This window comes from Orbicella franksi, chromosome 3, assembly GCF_964199315.1.
Source record: "Orbicella franksi chromosome 3, jaOrbFran1.1, whole genome shotgun sequence".
Lineage (NCBI taxonomy): Eukaryota > Metazoa > Cnidaria > Anthozoa > Scleractinia > Merulinidae > Orbicella > Orbicella franksi.
The window spans coordinates 31,160,020-31,182,038 of record NC_138147.1 but is presented as its reverse complement, the minus strand read 5'-3'; the positions used below and the strand labels follow the sequence as shown (position 1 = coordinate 31,182,038).

General features: G+C 39.9%; 1 pseudogene across 1 annotated transcript; it reads right to left on the bottom strand.

Annotated features, from left to right (window-relative positions):
- Positions 1-16,425: 16,425 nt before the first annotated feature.
- Positions 16,426-21,620, bottom strand: LOC145482519 (uncharacterized; annotated as a pseudogene). Its single transcript, XR_014048777.1, has 2 exons — positions 21,180-21,620; positions 16,426-19,388 (listed from the first exon to the last, which is right to left on the bottom strand). The product of XR_014048777.1 is annotated as an uncharacterized LOC145482519 (transcript).
- Positions 21,621-22,019: the final 399 nt, after the last annotated feature.

Sequence of the window (22,019 nt, the reverse complement as noted above, 5' to 3'; positions counted from 1 at the left end):
ACGTCACCGGAATCACTTGCACGCCTTCAAGCGATCAAAACTCAAACCGTAAAAACTCTTATTCTTCGGCCATTTCAGCTTGAGTAAAAATAGAAAACAGAGATCCGATGGAGCGGGGGGGAGCGGGGGGGAGGGAGGGGAAACTCCCATATGAATGCTCGTCGGAAAATTTGAATTAAACCTCGAGCTCAAGCTTTATCTGACCCCTAAAAGATGACAATTAAAATAGAAAAAGCTCGATTACCAGGGGCTGTTCAGCAACAAAGCCCTCGCTAATATTGACCGGCGAAAATCGAGCGCAAAATCGGAAATAAGAGCGTTTTTATTATCATTATTTCTTAGACTACACCCTAATACGTATTTTGACAGCTACAATAGCGGCTTTTCGTCATGGACACCTTAAGGACGGTGCCTACTAAATACAAAGGTTTTTGCGCCAGGTAAGGACCACGCGGATAAGTAGATGTTTGCAAGGGCTATTGGAATCCACAAAGAAAAATGGGGGTAGCCACGCATTTTTTCGAGATAATTAGCCTGTTCAGCAACAAAGCCCTCGCTAGTATTGACCGGCGAAAATCGAGCGCAAAATCGGAAATAAGAGCGTTTTTATTATCATTATTTCTTAGACTACACCCTAATACGTATTTTGACAGCTACAATAGCGGCTTTTCGTCATGGACACCTTAAGGACGGTACCTACTAAATACAAAGGTTTTTGCGCCAGGTAAGGACCACGCGGATAAGTAGATGTTTGCAAGGGCTATTGGAATCCACAAAGAAAAATGGGGGTAGCCACGCATTTTTTCGAGATAATTAGCCTTGAATCTCAAAAAAAATGCTGATATCAGCATTTTTCTGAAAAAAAAGGAAAGGATATTTCTTCAAAAATTTCCTTAAAATTCGCCTTTACATACAGAAAAGCAAACACATTTATAAAGATCTTAAAACTACATGGTAAATGGTAACACAGAAACAATTTTTGGTGTGTTTTTAACAGCAAAATCGTTGCAACAGCGCTTTTAGTGTCTGACAGCCTTCCTCTGGTTCAGTGAAAATACAGTCTAAATACCTTTTGCTCACAACCAGAAACTAATCTCGTGTTGAATAGGCTTGCCACACCCATTTCATAACATAAAATGTAGGGGTAACCGCGCGTTTTTTTAAAGTACTTGATATTTTTTGAAAACTTTTACGGTGCACGTTACATTTTTTCCTGTCACCTCCCCAATAAGTAAAACATTTGCATGTTTCGTACTTGTTTTGCGCGCGCACTACGCGATCTGCAGGTACATGTTTACAGTTGGATTTCAGTATAATTTTCGACAGATAACAGCTAGTTTTTCAGCTGGAAGACGTTAACAGTTAGTGGTTAGCAATATGCAACAAAAGTAGGCACCGTCCTCTAGGACGGTGCCTACTACTGTTAGTGTGCTCACGTTCTGCGCATCACGCAAGGCATAATTTTACTACCACGCGAACACTGGGTTGACATTAATGTAATCAACTACGCTACCAAGTACGCGACTAATATGAAAGCAAAATTCTCCTACTGTGACCAAATCAAGTTTAATGAGCATGTACTAAAACCAGGAATCCCAAAATAGCAGCGTATGGTCCGCATGGTCCTAATCTGGCGCAAAAACCTTTGTATTTAGTGGGCACCGTGCTTAAGTCAGATCAGACTCCCTGATTATACCCCGAAGCTAGACGACGAGCGTCCCCGACCTTTTCATATGGAAGTCCCTAGCAGAGTTATTTTATCCCGTTCATTTTTCAATGTAACTTAAAATTAAACTGTATTTTACTGTGGCTATAGTTGCGTAATTCGCGAGTGGCCATCTGCGCCCGTATGGACCTGCTTAAGTTATATTTATCATTTTTTTAAGCAACAGAATACAAGGTTTTATGGTTTATAGGCTGATAAACCACGCGGGATTTTGAAAGAACATGAGAAGAATTCGTAAATCACGAGCCGGGTCAGGTCATAAAGAGGGTACCAAAAATCGCAGATTTTGGTCGTAAATAGAGTAAGGGATTTGGGAAGTGGGCCGCACAACCCCACCCAAGTTTTCTGGGAGTACCCTCCGGGGTTAAAATTGTGTGTGCGTTTGGTCGGGCTCTCACAGAACGAAGATCAGCTGCCTTGTCCTTTCTACTAAAAGGGACAAGCGAAGGTTTCTTATATGAAGGCAAAACCCCAGGAGGGGCTGACGCTGGAAAACGTCAGATTTTCAAATTCGCCGCTTCATGTTTAAAGGAGCTCATTCATATAATTTTAAGTTGCTTTGGCCACGCAAAGAATAACCTTGAATTGAAGGGATGCTGAAAACAGTAGTTTATTAAGATAGAAAAACACCAAAGAGATAATAATAAACCATAAAAGGAACAAGGATGGTTAGGGACGGAGACGATTAATACGGATTACAAAAGCTTACAAATGACGAACCTGAAAAATTTAGGCTAAACTTTTCAAGATACGCAAACCGTGACGTAGCTTCTTTACTGGGTATTTTCAACTTAAGGTGGCTCAATAGAGTAATGGGTTATCGAGTTCCGAGCGCTAGTGTTATGTTTTAGAAGCTGTTTTTGCATTCGTTTTAACACCCAGTCCTCTCAAACTTATAGCATGTAATAATCAGTGATGATATATTGATTTACTGTCATCTCTGTTAAAATCTCGGCTTTTAATCTTGAATTATAAATGCCCAAACAAGTGCGTTTTTTCCGTTTTTATGGCTTTATTTGTGATTTTCTTGAATATCCTTCGGTGAAATCTTCCAATGTTTTTTACAGTACATTAAATCCGGCGGAATACGAATTTTAAACACGAAAAAAGTAGGGTTTGTAAAAGCGGTTTTTAAGATTTTGGTACAATTACGTCTTTTACCGCTGCGGAAAAACCGGTCAGATAGATTTCTCTGAAAAAACGAGCTTCAGCTAAAGTGATGTATATATTACCCGTCTGCCAAATTTTACGGAATGTCATCGAAGGAAACGCTTGTGTTGACGACATAAAATTTAACAAATAAAGAAGCCTCGACTGTGCTCTGTTCTGTTGTAAAGCACGCAGGAAGCGGTAGAGCACGAAAGAAGTGTAGGGGAAAACACGAGACGTAGTCGAGTGTTTTTCCCTACTTCTTGAGTGCTCTACCGCTTCCTAAGTGCTTTACAACAGAACAGAGCACAGTCGAGGCTTCTTTATTTGTTTTATGATAAAGAATCAGATAATTTCCCCACGCATTCGGCTGAATTTTCAAACCAAACTTTATTTTCCAAACGAGCAAAAGTGGCGTCAGCCGTGCACTGTTCTCTGATAAAGCACGCTAAAATAAGCCAATCACAATCCTTGTTAGAATTGTTCAAATAATTTGATTGGCTAACGAAGCGACAGCTGTCAATCACAAACTGGACTTCAGCTAAGCTTTCAGTTTCGAGAAGTTTGAGCGGCTTTCGAGAGAAGAATGATGCCTTCAAAGTTCGCTTTTAAGTTAATTTTTAAATACGGATCTCAAGGCAGGTAAAGGTTTATAGTCCAGAGGAATCCGGCCGTATTGTGGCCCATGAAAACGAGCACTTTTCCAGTGGAAATTACGAAACGCGGAGCTCAAAGCTTGTGGATGAAAATGCGAAATGCCGGGTTGAATTTGAAAGGAGCTACAGTTATTTACGGCTTGTAGCCGCATGCAGCAAGATTGCCCGAACTAGCGTAAAAGTTAGAAAGACTTAACGACTCCCACTGGTTCTACTTCGAGCACAGAAGAGAATATCAGAGCAAGTTTTGCACTGACCACTCGTCGGTTTACTTCGCTGAGATGACCGGAGAACGAGCGTTACTACACTGCATGTAAGTGTTGTTTGAGCAAATGAGCATTCTTAATTGTAAATTTACAAAAATAAAGCTTCTCATCATAAACAGAGACAGTTCAATTGTTTTCTGTCGTTGTTTTACTTCTTAGTATAATTTCTGCCTTCGTAACAAAATTAATGTCTTTATCGAGGCACTGTTTAGGTTGAGAATTTGTGTATTTCGCTACAGTTGTACATGTTTTGTCGGCGGGAATCTAGCAAAACTTGTTATTTTAGTACAGTTTTAACACTACTGTTGCTAAAAATGGTCTCTGTGAGCCATATTTACTGCAGAAAAATAGCTCGCTTCTAGTGCGTTTGTCTGAGTCACAGGGGATGTTTAATTTGGGTCAAATTTGTCAAAATTCCGAAGCAAAATTTGGAAGCCAACTTACCGTCATCAACCCGTGCTCTGTTCTCTGATAAAGCACGCTGTTCCAGCCAATCAGAGCGCGCGTTATATGGAAACTTTATTATAAATCGAAATACGTTGAAGTTTTCCTTTGAGCGCGTGCAGATTACTTTAGCTTTTGTGCTAAGCGCGCGTGCGATCGTAAAACTAAAGGGAGCCACCTTAAACCCACGGATTTCAAGTGCGTGAGAATTTACCCGTAAACATATTCAGTGATAAGAACTAACCTAACACAACTACTACCGAAGTATTACCCACAAGCCGGAAAGTCTTTTTCAGAAGCAAACAAACTAGTCAAACTAAAGTAGATTAAAACAACGACAAAGAAAAAAACTTCAACAGTAAAGAACTGAGATCCGACATGACACTTTGCTTTCGCTTACAAGCCGGTAACACCGCATCTGGAACCTAAATATTTTAAAATTGCTGAAATGAACTTCATAACCAAACTGAGGGCAGTAATCATTTCAGTTCAGTGACCAAATTTCGAAATGTAAGGTAGCGTATACCAGCCCAAATATCTCGTAGAAAACTGGATTCTGCCGAAATGATGCACAGGAGATTCAAGTGCAGGGACGTGTCTACTCTATGACCAAAAAAATTGCGTTTTGTACTTACAAAACATTTTTCTTAGTCATCGTATTTGCGCAAAAATTCCAAGAACAATTTAGACATAAACGTCACTGCCGTAATGTTCTTGCAAGCAACATGAACCATGAAGCTGACAAAGTAATAGAGCGTATGCACTCACGTGTTCAGCAGCCATGCATGCAAATTTATTGGAACAAAAAAAAGTGTTAACATAAGAAAAGAGTTGAACTCCCACAGGATTGGTTTGGTACACCAACATGGCCGCCGTTTCATTGCACGTTTTGGAACACCAATATGGCTGCCATGACGTCATGTGCATACGCTCCATATACGTGTATATATTTGAGCAAAAGATCAAAAAGGTTCCTGCCTGTACGGCTAATGTCTCCAAAAGACACCTTTACATCTTCCGCCTTTATTTTTGCAGTTTTCTTAGGTGTAGAGAATTTAAGAAGTGTTAAGTATGTGCTCCTTTTGTGCAATACACCGATCTATAAAAGCAGGAAGTTGTGGTGGGCTGTGTCAGTTTTGTAAATGAATGGACAAAGGTTCTTACACGAGAAAGCGGCGAGACTGCAACGACAAACCACCAAATGGTTTTGAGACAGCCAAGAACTCCATGGATTTCAAGAAAGGCATTCAAGCAGTTTGAAACTGATAATAGTAAGACGGATTGATAATAGTATAATAAGGGAGACTAAAGAAGCAGTGATACAAAGATTATTCAAGCTACTATACTAGCCTAAGTAACAAAGTTATTATTAAAACAGTTCTGTGAGGTTTAAAGATCAAGATGTCACGAGTTGCCGCTTGGGTTAAAAATCCTTACAATAATCCTTAAAAGCTGTAAGAGCTTAATTTAATTCCTGCTTATTACACTTTGTTCTTAGTCTTGGGAGTTTAAGAAAGGGCCATAATTAAAGAATCAAGGGAAATGGACCAACGGGAAGTAAAGTTCGTACATTTCGACTGCGCCACGAACGATTTGGCAGGAAAACTTCCGTTATGGAGATCAGTAACTTGCTTAGCTTGCGGCCGGTTCCTGATAGAAAGCAAACTGTCGCAGAGCGCTATAACTGCGGGTAAAAATCGTGCACCCTGCAAGACTTTGGGATGAGCGGGGTAAAGAGCCTATCCTCAGGCTGCCGTGCTTTGTGCACTCCTTTACGTTGGTCGCGTAGTGAGCTCACAAAAATACAGCGACTGCTTTTCAGTCCGCTTGCTCAAAGTTCTCCAGAAATGAAGCATTTCTGGTTCTACACGCATTGTACTTCAGCAGGGCTCCTGGTTTCAGTGATTCAGTAGCTGACACTTTCAGCTAGTTACACTTACTCAGTGACACCCGGGTACCTGGTGCTCCTAAGAATAGTCTCTTGTTGCATGGAAAACCTCAATAACTGATGAGGTCATGTATGGCAAGCCGTTTGTAGCAAAATTTAATCCTTGCAATATATGTTTAATCCTTTAAATAACGGTTTTATTTAAAGATAGAAAAAGGCATTCAATCCAATGGTAAATAAAATTTTTGGTTCAATTCAATCTTTTAATTTTCACGATTCAATCCAATACCTGGAATATTGATTCAATCCAATACCTAAAATATTGATTCAATCCAATACCTAAAATATTGATTCAATCCAATACCTAAAATATTGATTCAATCCAATACCTGGAATATTGATTCAATCCAATACCTAAAATATTGATTCAATCCAATACCTGGAATATTGATTCAGTCCAATACCTCGAATATTGGTGCAATCCAATACCTGAAATATTGATTCAATCCAATACCTCAAATATTGATGCAATCTTCCTGGGTCGAGCGCGGCCAACAGGAACGAGAGTAACTGAGCACTAGAGAGCACTGAAAACATGGCGGGCGAAGGAGAACTAGAGTTAGAAGTTGAGTTTCCTAAGTTTCTTGCAGACATCTTGGATAAAACGGAAATAATTTTTGAGAACTTTGACTCAGAAGTTGGAATCATGGAAGACCATTTCTTAAAATTCCTGTTGAGGTGCTCGAGGAACTTTGAGGACTAGGATTCATCTGGACAACGATAACAAAGATGATTGGAGTTTGGAGATGGACAATTCACAGAAGATTGACAGAGTATGGCTGAGAAGATATGAGGGGTTTCAACAACTTACCTGATAAGGAACCAAAATCATTCAAGAGTATGGATATAATTTCATTGCAGGTTTCTTTAAGTCCATTGGGTTACGGGTTCAACGGAGAAGAATAAGAGAAAGGTTAGCAAAATTAGATCCCCAAAATACTGTCTTGAGATGGGGTGCGTAAATTCGCTTTGGCATCTGGATGGACATCACTCTCTGATCCGATGGAAAATATTAATTCGGCTGTATAGACGGATTTTCACGGAGAATAATGTTTTTGAAATGTAGTGCCAGCAATAAAGCAGAAACAGTTCTTGAATTCTTTCTGGATGCCGTTAAGAGAGACAGAGAATTTTGGCCTTCGAGAGTACGAGTAGATCATGGTGTTGAAAACGTTGGTGTGTGCGATACAATGGAGCAGGTTAGAAGAGAGAAGAGGGGCAGCTTCACTGCAGGGCCATCAACACAACCAACGAATTGAAAGATTGTGGAGGGATGTTTCCGTTGTGCTTCCCACTTGTACTTTTACACTTTTTGTAGTATGGAATTGTCAGGCATCCTGGACACTGATAATTCAGTGCATCTTTCCACCTCACACTTAGTTTTTCAACCAAGGATAAACCTTGCTCTTTGCCAGTTCACTGAAGCTTTCAACCACCAAAATGTAAGAACAGAAAAAAAAACTGGTTGCCATACCAAATGTGGCTTAATCATATGATGCAGCCTGAAAACCCCCTTTCAAATGGAAAGTCATATGATTTTGAATACTATGGTGATGATCCTGATGGTCCAACTCCATTGGACAGTGATAACAATGTTGTAGTTGAAGAAATTGACCTGGGACAACATGATTCATTGCAGTCATTTGTATTGGAAAGGCTAGATCCCTTAAGATAATCAAGTCAAATGGGAGTAAACATCTTCCAAGAGGCTCTAGAACTAGTGACAGTTAAACTTGGGCAACTGACAATTGCATAATACTACATGTGTGTGGGCTGGGTAAAGGAGATTATGGCCCTTAAAGTATTTTGGCAACTCAATTCACAACAGAAAACCTCACCCTGTATCAAGTAAATTATTTTCTCATCTTCCTTTTCATTGATATACAAAACTCAGAAACTGCTTGAATTACAGAATGCCTAACTTCTAGCAACACAACTAAACTGAAGAGAAATCAGGGCATTTGATAACTGCCATGTGCACTACTCTGCCTTGTAGATTTTTCAGGTGCTTATCAAAACAGATGTTAAAATGTGGCAAGGTTAATTTGTTATCTTATTTTCAAAAGTACCCAGGAGACAAGACTAACCTCTTGGTGCACTGGCGTAATGGCTACTAACAGGACTCATGTCACTAGCCAAAACTAACTTTGCACCAGCCAGCCTTTTTCATACACAGCTTCACTGACTTTTTTATAAGAGTGGTCAATCTTGGACATTTCTTGTTGCATCTAAAATGTTAATAATAATCACTAAGAAAATTTCACTCCCACAAACACGAATCCTGTTTTTCTTCAATATGCTTATGTTCAATCTCTGATGTACTTTTATCAGTGTTGCCATTTTCTTTTATCTCCCTTTAATAGTTAAATATTTATCATATGCTTATTAAGGCAATTATTTCCATGAAATTCACTCATAGTTTCCCTGTTTTCATTAGTTTCTATTCTCTTCAGTTTTATTTTGTCAGGATAATTCTCAATTTTGTCTTCATCCAGTAGACCAGTACTCCATTCCATCATGATTGTCACAATGGCTAGTGAAAGTGCAAAATCTACTATTCAAAACTGAAATGTGTGGCTAGTTGGCAGTAGTGTTAGCCTTGAGCCCTGGGTACCCGATAATATTCACAACAAATTGGTGCCATGTTTGTAATAGAATATCAAGAAAAACATCGTTTTTAGGAAAGAAGTACCACATGTGGGTTAAATAATGCAAAACATGAGACAACAACATTGAAAAACTTAAAACACATCCCAATGTTCAATGATTGCTGTCTTGTAAAATGTAAAGGTTCTTATTTCAAAAATAACTTAAAGCCAGGTTTACACAAGCAGTTTTTGTGAGAAACATGTTTGACTGTGCACACAGCACAGCAAAAATTTTGTTTACAGTTCAAAGTTTAGTGTGCCAGTAATGATTGGACAGCAGAAATATGCACAATACCAAAGACCAATGTGGTAGCAAAATTTGCCACAGTTTATGTTATTTGCCACAAAAAGCTAGCACACACAGCTTTTAATAAACAAATATGTTTGTCTCATAAAAATTGGTTAACTTACATCTACAAAAGCGGCAGTAATAGAATCTAAATTTTCCGTGTCCCTTGTGTCTCGGTTGTAGCAACGTCTCATTTACCTAAGCAGACTAATGGTTTGATCAAGAACTTCGGCGTGCGCTTCTGCAACTTCTGAGTCAAAATTCTCAAAAATTATTTCCGTTTTATCCAAGATGTCTGCAAGAAACTTAGGAAACTCAACTTCTAAATCTAGTTCTCCTTCGCCCGCCATGTTTTCAGTGCTCTCTAGTGCTCAGTTACTCTCGTTCCTGTTGGCCGCGCTCGACCCAGGAAGATTGCATCAATATTTGAGGTATTGGATTGAATCAATATTTCAGGTATTGGATTGAATCAATATTTCAGGTATTGGATTACACCAATATTCGAGGTATTGGATTGAATCAATATTCCAGGTATTGGATTGAATCAATATTTTAGGTATTGGATTGAATCAATATTCCAGGTATTGGATTGAATCAATATTTCAGGTATTGGATTGAATCAATATTTTAGGTATTGGATTGAATCAATATTCCAGGTATTGGATTGAATCGTGAAAATTAAAAGATTGAATTGAACCAAAAATTTTATTTACCATTGGATTGAATGCCTTTTTCTATCTTTAAATAAAACCGTTATTTAAAGGATTAAACATATATTGCAAGGATTAAATTTTGCTACAGACGGCTTGCCATAGTCATGGAAACTTCATCCAACAAATCTTGATGCGACCTGATCGGCGCCGGGGTGGGGGGAGTGTGGGTGGTATAGGAAAATCATTAGACATGATGTGTATACGAAGTGCAACCATATAAACAGCAGCCGTGATGCCTCCAGGCCACACATAAACGTTTTCACCCCGGCGTCGCCAAGAGCCGTCACGGTGAATTTGTTGACGGCAGTTTTATAGAAACAAGTTCAAGTTTTCACGTACACTAAAATACTGATTGTTTTGGTTCACCTTTGGCGCGGAGATCGTTTAATCATCCTAAGCACACATTACTAATATAACAAAAGCCAAACAAATCTCTTTCACGAAAGGCCAGAGGTCTTACCTTGTTTCTTAAAATAATTCTCAGCCAGATTATAGCTCGAGATAAGGCAACTTGAAGAAAGATCAATTGACAGAGAACGAGATCTGTCAGCTTAGCCCAGAAAGACCCTGGAGTATATGCTACTAACATCGCCTACAGGCTTAAAATATTGTAAAATTAACCAGTTGGTGAAAAAAGCCTTGTTTAATAGCTTCCTGCGACTGAGGCATCCCTCCGAAGCCAAGAGAAGATTCCCAGTTATTGAAAAAGGAATTTCGCACGGCAGCGTGGTGTAATCCTCAGCTTTAAACTTATTTACAGCTTGTCAAGTCTTGTTATCTGCATTAATAGACAATATACGATAGATCATAAAATTATTCATGATTTATTATGACGGGAAGAAACTATCTCATTTCTGCGTTTAACCAAAATGCCAGAGCTACAGTTTCACATAATTGATTTAAAAATTATGAAAGCAGATCTTTACTGTAACAGAAAAGCGCAAAAATTCGTCTTTTCGAATTCGTCTCCTCTTTGTAAAATAGTTGACCTTAAGAAGCCGTAAAAAAATACCCGCGAAAATATTTTGGTCAGCAATATCTTTCTGTGTTGGATTTGGGGTTGGATTGCGAGACACATGTGGACAAATTCATGAAAGAATTTGAACTTTTCCCGGTTTTCGTGGGTAGAATTTATTACACCAAGTCTACTAAGGGGAAAATTCTTAATGCACACGTCTCTAACCGATAGTAGCCATGTCTGTACCTTTGTCCCGTGCAATAACCCAAGAGCGGCTGTGTTTTCGCTCAAAATCACATATAAAGGTTTGAATGTTTGTGTTCATCATAGCTTACCTCTGCACTGACAGCGGTTAACAAGCCTGAAACCTCTTCTACAAACACAGCGAATTCCTGCTACCGTCTTAATGCAACCTTGTTCGCAACAAGACCCGTCAAATTCTGCACACTCTACCGAAACGCAAAGAACCAAGACTAGCCAAGCAATCCACTTGCCGAGAAAACTCATTTTCTCGCTGTTCTTACGCCAGAGTTTTCGATTGTGCGACTTCCGACCTGATGTGACCCTGTGAGTGTTTAGTGGCTGTCTTCTCGAGACACGCAAGCCGGAAATCTCAAATAAAAACACCAAATGGCCGCATAGCTGTGAAACGGAAACCCTCTTCCTCTAACTAATTAGCAATGCAGTTGTCAGCTGCTTGTATGGAAACATAAACACCACAACGCCCTTTTCAAATGTGCCGATTTTGTCACACACTACTTAGCTCGTGTAGAATAGGCTTATCTTCGAAACATTGGCAACTTTTCAGAATTAAGCGCGCGGGCGTCAAATCTCATAGATATTCCGCTTACTAACGTGTTAATTGATTGATTATGAGTGATTGCAATCATTGAAGTTGCCACACACCACACGTTTCCAATCGCAATAACTGATCTGTAGTTTGCGCAATGTATCAGACACGGGCAATAGTTTTATCAGATGTCCAAAGGTCACTGGAAGATGGTTGAAACAGAACTCCAGGAGCTCAGTTGTCGCCTAGCTGTTGTTGTTTTCGGGTTTTCACTAAAATGGGATACACCCTGACGGAATAACGAGTAGATGTTACAAACATTCGTTCAGGGAACGAAAGCTTGCAGTCAGTCATGTGTTTTTCCACGGCCATAACTTTTGCTTCGGCTTCCCGTCTGTCTACCCAAAAGAGACCGGGTTGCTCGAAAGCCGGTTAACTCTAACCCAGGATTAAACGTTAGCCGAAGTATTAATTTTTCTTGCATAAAAATGTTTTCACTGCTTATGAATTGTGTAGTTTGAGATTATTCGCCTAAAAACCGAAGGACAAAAACACTGAAATGAAAATTCTCCCTAATCCTGGGTTATAGCTTAATCGGACTTTAAAAAACTCGGCCCAGGTCTAGATAGTACAATAAGTCGACTGGCACACTACCAAGACAGCTTGATTAGTTGAAAAAAACTCTGGCAGCTATTCTTTATTCCTAAATTAAGGGGGCAGGCAATCAGTGACCTCGTTTCCCGACACCATGGAACCTACGCTAACCACAATGAGAATTCGTAAATACTAATCAAACGATACAATGCAAGAACAATCCAAGCAGGTGTATTCGAGTATTTTCCCAGCCTTTTTGTTTTGTACGCGAACGAAGTAGCGGGTAGTAATCATCCTTGTTCAATCATCTGACGTTGAGCCTAAAAAAGGTTTCAAAAGCCTTCTTGTGAGTACACTTTATACTACCAGGATGCAGAATGCTTAACCTCGTTCCCAGGGCCTTATTCCTGGCTTGGGGTCTAACCTTGGCCTAACTCTGAAGCCAGGGAAAAGGCCCTGAGAACGAGGTTGCAGGACACCGGGAGATACTCTCTCGTATGGGCTTTGCAGGTATGTGCTGCGTATGGTTTATGAGGGGTTTTGGTCGTTTCAAAACCGGAATAAATTTTCACCATGTTGGTCTGAAATAGGATATCTTGTTCACGCTGGCTTAGCATCAACACTGGCAAATTTGTAGCCCTTCTCAAATGTTTAGGCAAATAAAGCCATTTCTTGTTAGCTGCTGTCATAAAAAAGAGTCGTGTACTAATTTTGGAGGTCTGAAATGGGGTATCGTTTTTTTACCGAGGTCTGAAACAGGGTATGGAAAATCACAGAGTTTGGTCTGAAACAGTGGACAGGTTTCAAGGGTTTGGGCCGCACACCCCCACCGATTACTTTGCGGAATAACCCCCCCCTCCTCCTCTGGGCCGGGATACGGGAATTAATTTTCGTTTATTTCTTTACGGGTTCTGCGGGCGCGTTTGGTATGTTTACTTGCTACCTTTCTACTGTTGTGTTATGCAGATTTGCGTGACTTACAAGGATACACAGCTTACCTCTCAAAGCCAGTGCCGAATGTACGTCACGCACTGGAGCAATAATTGTAGATTTAAACATTGAGCGTGGTTTTTCACGTTTCGCATGACTTTATCTTGCCATCGGGTCCCTTAAAACAGAATTTCCAGAATGACCCGCGGGGCAAACGCTTGCGTGATTTAATTTGCTTGAAGTAATAACAAATTCAAGAGAAGATGAGGTTTCCCGATGCCACTGAGAACCGGGTAATTACGGTCCGATATTCCTAACATGCTGGCCGATTAAAAGAAGGAACAGGTTGCCATTACTTCCCGGGGGGGAGAGGTACTCCCATATATAGGCTATATAGGTATGTGCCGCGGGATAGGGTATGGTTTTTGAGGTTCTTGATCCTTAAATAGGGTATCATTTTCGCCCATGTTGGTATAGTGTCCCGGTGTGACCCTTAGGGTGCCTGAATTGTATCAGCTAAAATAGCACTGCGTAAACACCCAGTTAAGCGGAAAACAAATGATCTGTTAAAGTTAAAGTATCAGCAAAGCGATTTTATAAAGATTATGTTTTTCCGCGGTGGTTAGTCGTTGTTTGGAGCCTTGCATAGGGTGTCATTTTTCGGGTTTGAACCTGAAATAGGGTATCAATTTTCATTTGATTCATCCTTAAATAGGGTCAGGGTTTAAGACCCTTCGCGGCACACACCTATCCGATATTCATGAGAGTACCCATCCGGGCATTACTTATACAGTATGTATAGTTAACTCAGTTTAGGAAAATTTCTGCCGGTGACCTTTCAGTCCAAAATCTGCAGGGATCAACATCTATTTTCTCATAACTTGATCAACACAAAATCAGTCTTATGTGTCATGAGAATTACGCAGTAACTTAAAGGCTCAATTTATCAAGCAGACACAGAGCTCTTGACATGTTGTTAGTGTTGTCTTCTAGTCCTTTTCCTAAAATCAAAGATGTCTGGAAATTATGTCGATGAGAAGAAAGTATTCGCTATTCGCACTCACTACTTAAAGTTTTTTACGATAACTGCAGAAATTCTCGCGCGTTCATTGGCTAATTTTCATTGTCAGTAAGTGGACAGACACATGAATTTATAATTTTATGCGATGCGTCAACGAGCGAGAGCAGACAATTTGACGATTTGTACCGTTAAAAACAAATTGACGTCAGTTTTTCATGCGTCTGTCCTGTTATTAACAATGAATTTCGTCACAACATTGTTAAAGTAGTCTGCGGATCCACTCGGCTATCGCCTTGTGGATCCACAGCTACTTTGACAATGTTATGACGAAATTCATGATCAATAACAGAACAGACACATGAAAAACTGACGTCAATCTGTTAAATGGATATAGCATACGAGTGTAAAAACCGCATGTCTAATTTGACTTTGTCGAGTGCAGTGGCTTAGAGATACGAGTTCAGCAAAACAGCCTTCGACAGAGAAACCTCAACCAACTGCATTTATTACTGTTTGCGGATCTCTACCACGAATAGACGTCACGAAGATTAACTTCCGGGACGTGGAGTCGACTACCAAGTTAGACGAGTCGACTCACTTTGGGTGTATTGGACAACACTTTTTCATGATCAAAAGGACGTTAAAAACAAGAAAGTTTGCAGTAGTTTATACACCATCAGAAACAACATAATGTCCGGGGATTAACTGATCAGTGTCATCGAACAGACCTTTCCAGTCCTCCGACTAACGACATCCCAATAAGGGGAACAAAACGCTCTGGGTTAGTATTGACGCAATCTTAGCTTCAAGCATCCGTGTTGAAATATTTTGTTCATCCATGTGAAAAATTTGGCTTTGGAATACAATGCGTCAAACAGTCCAAGAGCAGAAGAAAGGATATAACTGGGCCCAGGAGAAATGAAACACGAGATCTGGGGAACCTGTTTCACATAAACTAACAGAACTAACGAGATTTTGAAATTTTATGTTCAGGGCACAGCCCTGAGACATCTTTGCCATTTCTTTACTTCTCTTTTTCTCGATTAAAAATTGTTTTCTTTCCGACCATCAATCTGGAGACCGCTCTAGCCAGCTGGAAGGAAAATAAAGACTGCTCGTTTAATGGCGCTTAAAAACCCATTTAAATGTCAGTTACAAGACAAATCGTGCAAAGCAAAAAGTCGTAATATGAAATTTATTATTATTATTGTTTAATAATATAACTAAACTGGACTTGAATGTTCTACAAAAGTTTAACATGTGACACTCATTCTTTCTTTCAATATAATTGATGTTGATTTTTCAGTCAGGTTTGAAACGATATATACCAATAATATTACAGACATTGCTATTGCACCTTTTAACAATTTGCTATGGATCTAAGATATGGTTTATATGCCAGTCGCATCACATTCGAAACATACCGAGGAAAATATGAAATATTTAACTACTTTACTCTTTTGTTTTGTTGGAGACACTTCATCGAATGTTAACATACTATCTGGAGGAACTGAAACATAACAAAGGACAAATGGTGAACAAGTTGTGGTCATTCTTTTTATATAAACAGGTTACCTTAGCAACAGCCTACATGAAACACTCTTACTTTAAGTTTTAACTGTTTATAACATTAAGGGTGTTTCTAAGGGGTTATGCTATTGCTATGGTAACCTTATATGCCATCACGATTACCTTTACTGGTTCAACATTCGGTAAGCTAAGGGTTTGAGTGATACCAATATTGTAGCATCACTTAGAAAAGAGTTTTAGAAATGATCCGTCAAAGTATAGCTGATAAAAGAGTGCTGGAAACCATTGCCAGCTACCTTAAGGGGGAGTAAAACGTAAGATACGTTAAGAAATATAGTTAGTAGGAAAAAACTCAAGATGGTTTCTATCTTTTCTAACTAAAAAATCCAATATTCAATCAGTTCATCGAATCACCATTTTTCCTCTTTCTCATCTTTTCTAACAAATCTCAAAGGAGGATTTTTTTTACTTTTTTACACTAAAGCTGACATTATGTTTCTACTCTGCCATAACGACTGCAGCAATAAAATTTACAAACTTGAATAGTTTTCATATTTATCCGGGTCCTTAAGGCAAAAGTTAAACTCAGTCAAACGTTATCCCGCCTGCCGGGAAACAAATGGATTCGGAAACGATCTTCAAGCCTATAGTATCCGCACCCAATGGGGCTTACTGAATGTATTTCAAGAGTCTTAATAATTTGTCAAGCCATTTAAACAAAATGTAGACAAGAAGTTTACCAGACATCATCTGTAACCTTAACCTAGCAAGATCCACGTTCATAACACTCTTTGGCCTGCTCCAGGTCACCCAGGTCTTGGTGAACAGTACCAAGGTTATTGTGACACATTGCCACATGAAGATGGTCAGGGTCGAGCTTTTTCAGACGAATGGTAAGTGCACGTTCATAACACTCTTTGGCCTGCTCCAGGTCACCCAGGGCGTGGTGAACAGTACCAAGGTTATTGTGACACGTTGCCACATCAAGATGGTCAGGGTCGAGCTTTTTCAGACGAATGGAAAGTGCACGTTCATAACACTCTTTGGCCTGCTCCAGGTCACCCAGGTCTTGGTGAACAGTACCAAGGTTATTGTGACACATTGCCACATGAAGATGGTCAGGGTCGAGCTTTTTCAGACGAATGGTAAGTGCACGTTCATAACACTCTTTGGCCTGCTCCAGGTCACCCAGGTCTTGGTGAACAGTACCAAGGTTATTGTGACACATTGCCACATCAAGATGGTCAGGGTCGAGCTTTTTCAGACGAATGGAAAGTGCACGTTCATAACACTCTTTGGCCAGCTGCAGGTCACCCAGGTCGCAGTGAACATTACCAAGGTTATTGTGACACATTGCCACATCAAGATGGTCAGGGTCAAGCTTTTTCAGATGAATGGTAAGTGCACGTTCATAACACTCTTTGGCTTGCTCCAGGTCACTTAGGCAATGGTGTACCTCACCCAGGAAAATGTAGCATTCTGCTTCATCTTTGTCGATATACACTTCACTACGCTGAACGAATTCTAATGCTTGGCTGAAGTACTTTATTGCAACGTCGAAAAAACAGTGCATTTGACAAATTTGGCCAAGTTTTGTAAAGGAAGATGGATAATGCTGAACATTTATTATGCTGCGTTGGGTTTCTTGAGAAGTGTCTCGTTTATGAAACAATTTTTTAGTATTTATAAACAAGGTTTTTAAATGAGGTATGACGGGCTTGCTGTAAACCATAGCAGCATCGTCGTCGTTCCAATTTATTGATGGGTTGGTTTCCACGAGCTGAATGAATGATCAAACGGTTGCGTCTACAGTTTGAAGTTGTTGGATCTCCGGAAAATCGCTAGTCAAAGAGTTAATGACATCATAAACAACCTGATGCACCCGAATGTGGGCACCACTTTGGTCTTCATCATTTAATATGAGTGAACATCTTTGGATTCTCATAGCAATCATCTCTTTATCTTTAATTTCTTCATCTACGTTGAGAATATAATTGATCACGATGTCTTGACTTACAGGTTGTGGCGCACACACAGAGAGGAGACTGAACGTGTGATGTATGATTTTGTCGCACGTCATTGCCTTTTCAACAGCCAGTGTTGTTGCTGTGGTCATGGATTTTTGGTAACTTGGATTAATTTCAGTAAGGATCGTCTCAGTGCTACCTCGTTGACCCTGCCTAAGCTTCTCTAGGTAGTCGCTCCAGCCAAATTGTGCTGTTGCCTTGTTCTCCCGCACCAGTCTGACATAGGTGGCGGCGCTTGCCAAGGCAAGAGGCTGGTAGTCCAGTGCCTGCGCAACTTCTTTCCCCATCTCGCTGTGATCGATAAATGAAAGCTTTGCCAATAAACAACTGGCATCGTGAGGCTTCATACCTTTGCTAACTGAGATGTGTTTAATGAAAGAACTTGGCAAAGGGATGGACGCAGTGTCCTGTGTTGTGATTAACAACTGACCGTTTGCCCACTGCTCATTTCCAGACTCCGGTAAATGAACATGCACACGTGATATGCTAGTAGCGTTGTCCACCACCAGTAGCCACGACGTATAAAGCTCGATTTTTGTGCTGATTAAAGTCTTCAGATTAGTGATCTTCTCACCCGTAGTCAAATCTTTGCAGTTACGGGTGTTTGTAACCACAAATTCTGGACATTTACATCGCCGGGCAAAAGACACGTAGGATTCCAGAAGTGTATCTTGGCTTTCAGCATTCATTGTCATTACAAATGAAGTAGCACACGGAATTTCTGTACCCTCTTTGAAGAACTGCTCAGCTATAAGGCCAGCCAGTTGAGATTTTCCACTTCCAGGATTCCCTGAGATGTACAGAAAACTTAATTTGTTTTCGTTAGTGCTTTTGAGCTGTTTGAGCTGTTGAGTTATTTCAGCCACTTCAAAATCGCGACTTGCGACGTCGTGTGAAGGTTTGGGAGGGAGAATACAAAAGGAGGAAATTTCGTTGTGTAACTGATCCTCAAGGACCTTTCGTTCTTCCTCTTTTTCTTGTAGTTCCTTTCCTTTTTCTTGTAGTTCCTTTCTTTTTGCTTGAAGGTTTTTTTCCTTTTCATGAAGTTCCTTTCCTTTTGCGTGAAGTGCCTTTCCTTTTTCTTGAAGCTCCTTCTCCTTTTCTTGAAGTTCCTGTCTCAGGTCATCAACCTTTTCCAAGACCCGTCTTAACTCCTCTGTTGGAAACGTTTTCTGATTTTGGATGTCTTGAATTTGCCAGGTAGAGAGACGGAGCCCTTGAAATGCAGCATGAACTTTACCAATGGCGATTTGAAACTCTGGATACACGAGGTGACCTTTTGGCATGTGCGCAAAGTCTTCATTTCGAAACTTTCTGAGATCATCTATATGTGATTTGACGACTGGCTTGAGACCGGGGCCGATAGAATCGAAGTAAAGAATGGCGTAAAAAAGCATGGTACAATCCCATTCTTCTCTGTCTCCGTTAATCATAGTAGCGAGGAGCTTGGCGTTTCTTCTCTGGTTTCCGGGAGATTCCTCGTTCTTGAAGTCCAATCCATTCCCCGGCTCATCTTTCCATTCTCCTAACGTTGTCTTGTAGCGATTGTCCCATTCTTGCTTGAAAATTGATCGGAGACCCTCAGTTACTATGTCAGTGACAACGTTACAGATCCTGTAGTAGTTCAATTGCTCTTCTGTAAATTCTATTGCAACAGTGGCCATTTTCTGCTTGCGTCACCTTTTGTTTGACTTCAGCCCTTTGTAAGAAATAAAACTTTGTAATTAGCCAATTAGAGCCCTGTTGAGCTCGGTTGCTAGCTGAAGGTTTCGTTTGCTTTTTTGACTTTCCTGATTTTACTTTTCCTCTTTTAAATTGAAATACATTACAGCAATTAGGATAAAAAGGTAATTCGATGTACACTGTTTTTTTTTTTTTGATAAGAATATAGTTCTTCTGGCTGTGAGGCTGAATATCCTTATTTTTCTGCCGATTTTAGGCTGAAAATAGTTTTGTGGGTATGCTTAGATTATAGGGTATGGCATTTCTGTTTTTGAATATTTTTCGAATTTGGTGTCTTGATGGTGTTAAAGTAATTTTGAAGCCAGCCTGCAGATATTTAAGCCTGATATCACGTACATAACGTCTTGCAGAAATGCGTTAATGCTGCTTTTGTTGCGTTCTGGCTAGTTTTGCCGCTTAGAGAAAGGAAGAATTTTATTTCTATTTACAATTTTTTTAACACACAAAATTTTCTTTTCAAAGTCTCAGCCTCGGGTTTATTCTTCAAATATTCTTAAGAGCCGTCTGGTTTTGTAGCCTTAGGCTGCAAGTCCGTGCGTACAGGTTTGAGCCACTCGTTATTTAACGTCCCTCGAATTCCCAGTTTGCTTGCACAAATAGATCAGGTCTAATTAGCAATTATAAAACTGCAGGGTAACAACCATTTTTCGGAAGGAAAAACGATTGCAGTGTGGTTTCGTGACTGATGCAGACACTGTTCATTTGTTTGCTTTCTTTGCGGTATTATAATTATCTCGCTTCTGTTTGGTGGCTACACAATGGACGTGTCAAAATCAAATCAAAGTGTTCACGGTTTTTTGACTTTCACAATAATTCGTTCCACTGAATCCAGTCGAAACGGCAGAAATGCGCCGTATGAACCGAGCTGTAGAAATTAGAACTTCTGGCCTTCTAAGGCGGTGTTACTCGTTTGTGAACATAAGAAAGACAACAAGACATTGTGTATCAGGACCTCTATCATAGAACTAACGTGTTTTGTGTGAAGGTATCAATATAGCAATAGTTGAACTGAGGTCAACTGAAGTCAAAATTTCAAATTCTAGAACATTCAATGTTTAGTTTCCGTTTCTGTCTCCTTGTGCCCTCCGAGACAGAAATTCCTTTCTTTTTCTGCTCGGTGAGAAACTCTGTCAGTAACCGCTTGATATCGTGCATCTCACAGAGCAGAAATGGAAAGGAATGTCTGTCTCACAGGATACTCAGCAACTAGAGTGAAAAGCTTTTCACTACTGCATGAGAAATTTAAAACTTCTCTAAAGTTCCCTACTTCTTCACATTCTCATTCGCTGTAGTCTGGTCCCAGACGTTTTAGAATCGTTGCCCCTATCGACTTTGAAGATAACTCGTTTAACTTTAAAAAAAGGAGTATGGTGAGCTTTGAAACGGCAAGAGAACGTTCACCACGATTCTACTATGACTACTTCGTTAATCGATTTTCTTTGCGTCCAAAACGAAAAAATAATCCAGGATCAAAACCCTTTGAGAACACTGGATTTGATTTTCCAGTCACATGCCTTCACTCAGTCTTGTTTCCCTCTTTTCCCGCCATAAGTGAACTGCACTTTCGATTCAAATATTCATGATAACCGTGTGCAAACAGATGCTCTATTAGCTGATCATTTACGAAATAACTTAATTATTCATGTAGCCTAGGCCAAAAAAGAGTTTGACGGTGAGCTGCATACCAATTCTGTTTAGTTTGTCTGACATTCATGCAACAGAGAACAGTAATGTACGCAATACTCACTGTTTGGAAAGATTCAGGAGTAATTCAGCAAAGTAACAACGCCACAGAGATCCGTCTGCACTCAACAAGGAAATCTGTACTCGAAAGTGAAAGCTTAATCACTCCCACACAGCTCGTATTAATCACATGGTGATGAGTCTATTTTGAAATCATTATTGATGTGCGTTGACCCGTTAACCAACGGTCTGAGAAGCTTGCTAGTGTGTGATTTAATTTCAACAAGCTTCGGAGGTGGTATCTTACTGCTGAGGCTTGTGTGACTCACAAGCAAAACGGAACAAGACTGTTTAAGACCGAAGCCAATTGCACATGTTACAGAGCTGAGTATGAATTCTAGATTTAAATAGTATATACGTTTTTTGCATAACCTTTTCTCGCCATCGAGTCCCATAAACAAAACTGCAGCTGAAGGTTCGCGAAGCAAATGCTTGCGTGACTTAGTTTTCGTGAAAATATACGTCACGCGAATCACGTGCATGCCGGCTTCAAACGATCAAAACTCCTTCTGGCCTACCTCATGTCACTTGTTTTAGAGCGGGGAAAAATCCACTGTTGAACCAAACAAATGTAAAATGCAAATGTAACGCCACTTCCGGTTATTTAGGAATACAATTCGATCCGTCTCGATGTAGCCCGTTCTGACCCTTATTGACAGTGAATTCTTGTGATTTATACCTGTTTGCTTTTTCTCAGTCGATATAATAGTTTTAATCGGGTCGTAGTGATCTCTTGATTTTTCTGATTTCAGGGTTCTATTTCGTTTTTTTGAGACTTCAGTATTTACGACCCTTTATTAAAACTGATTGTCACACACGTTAGAATTCCATCTTCGTGTGATTC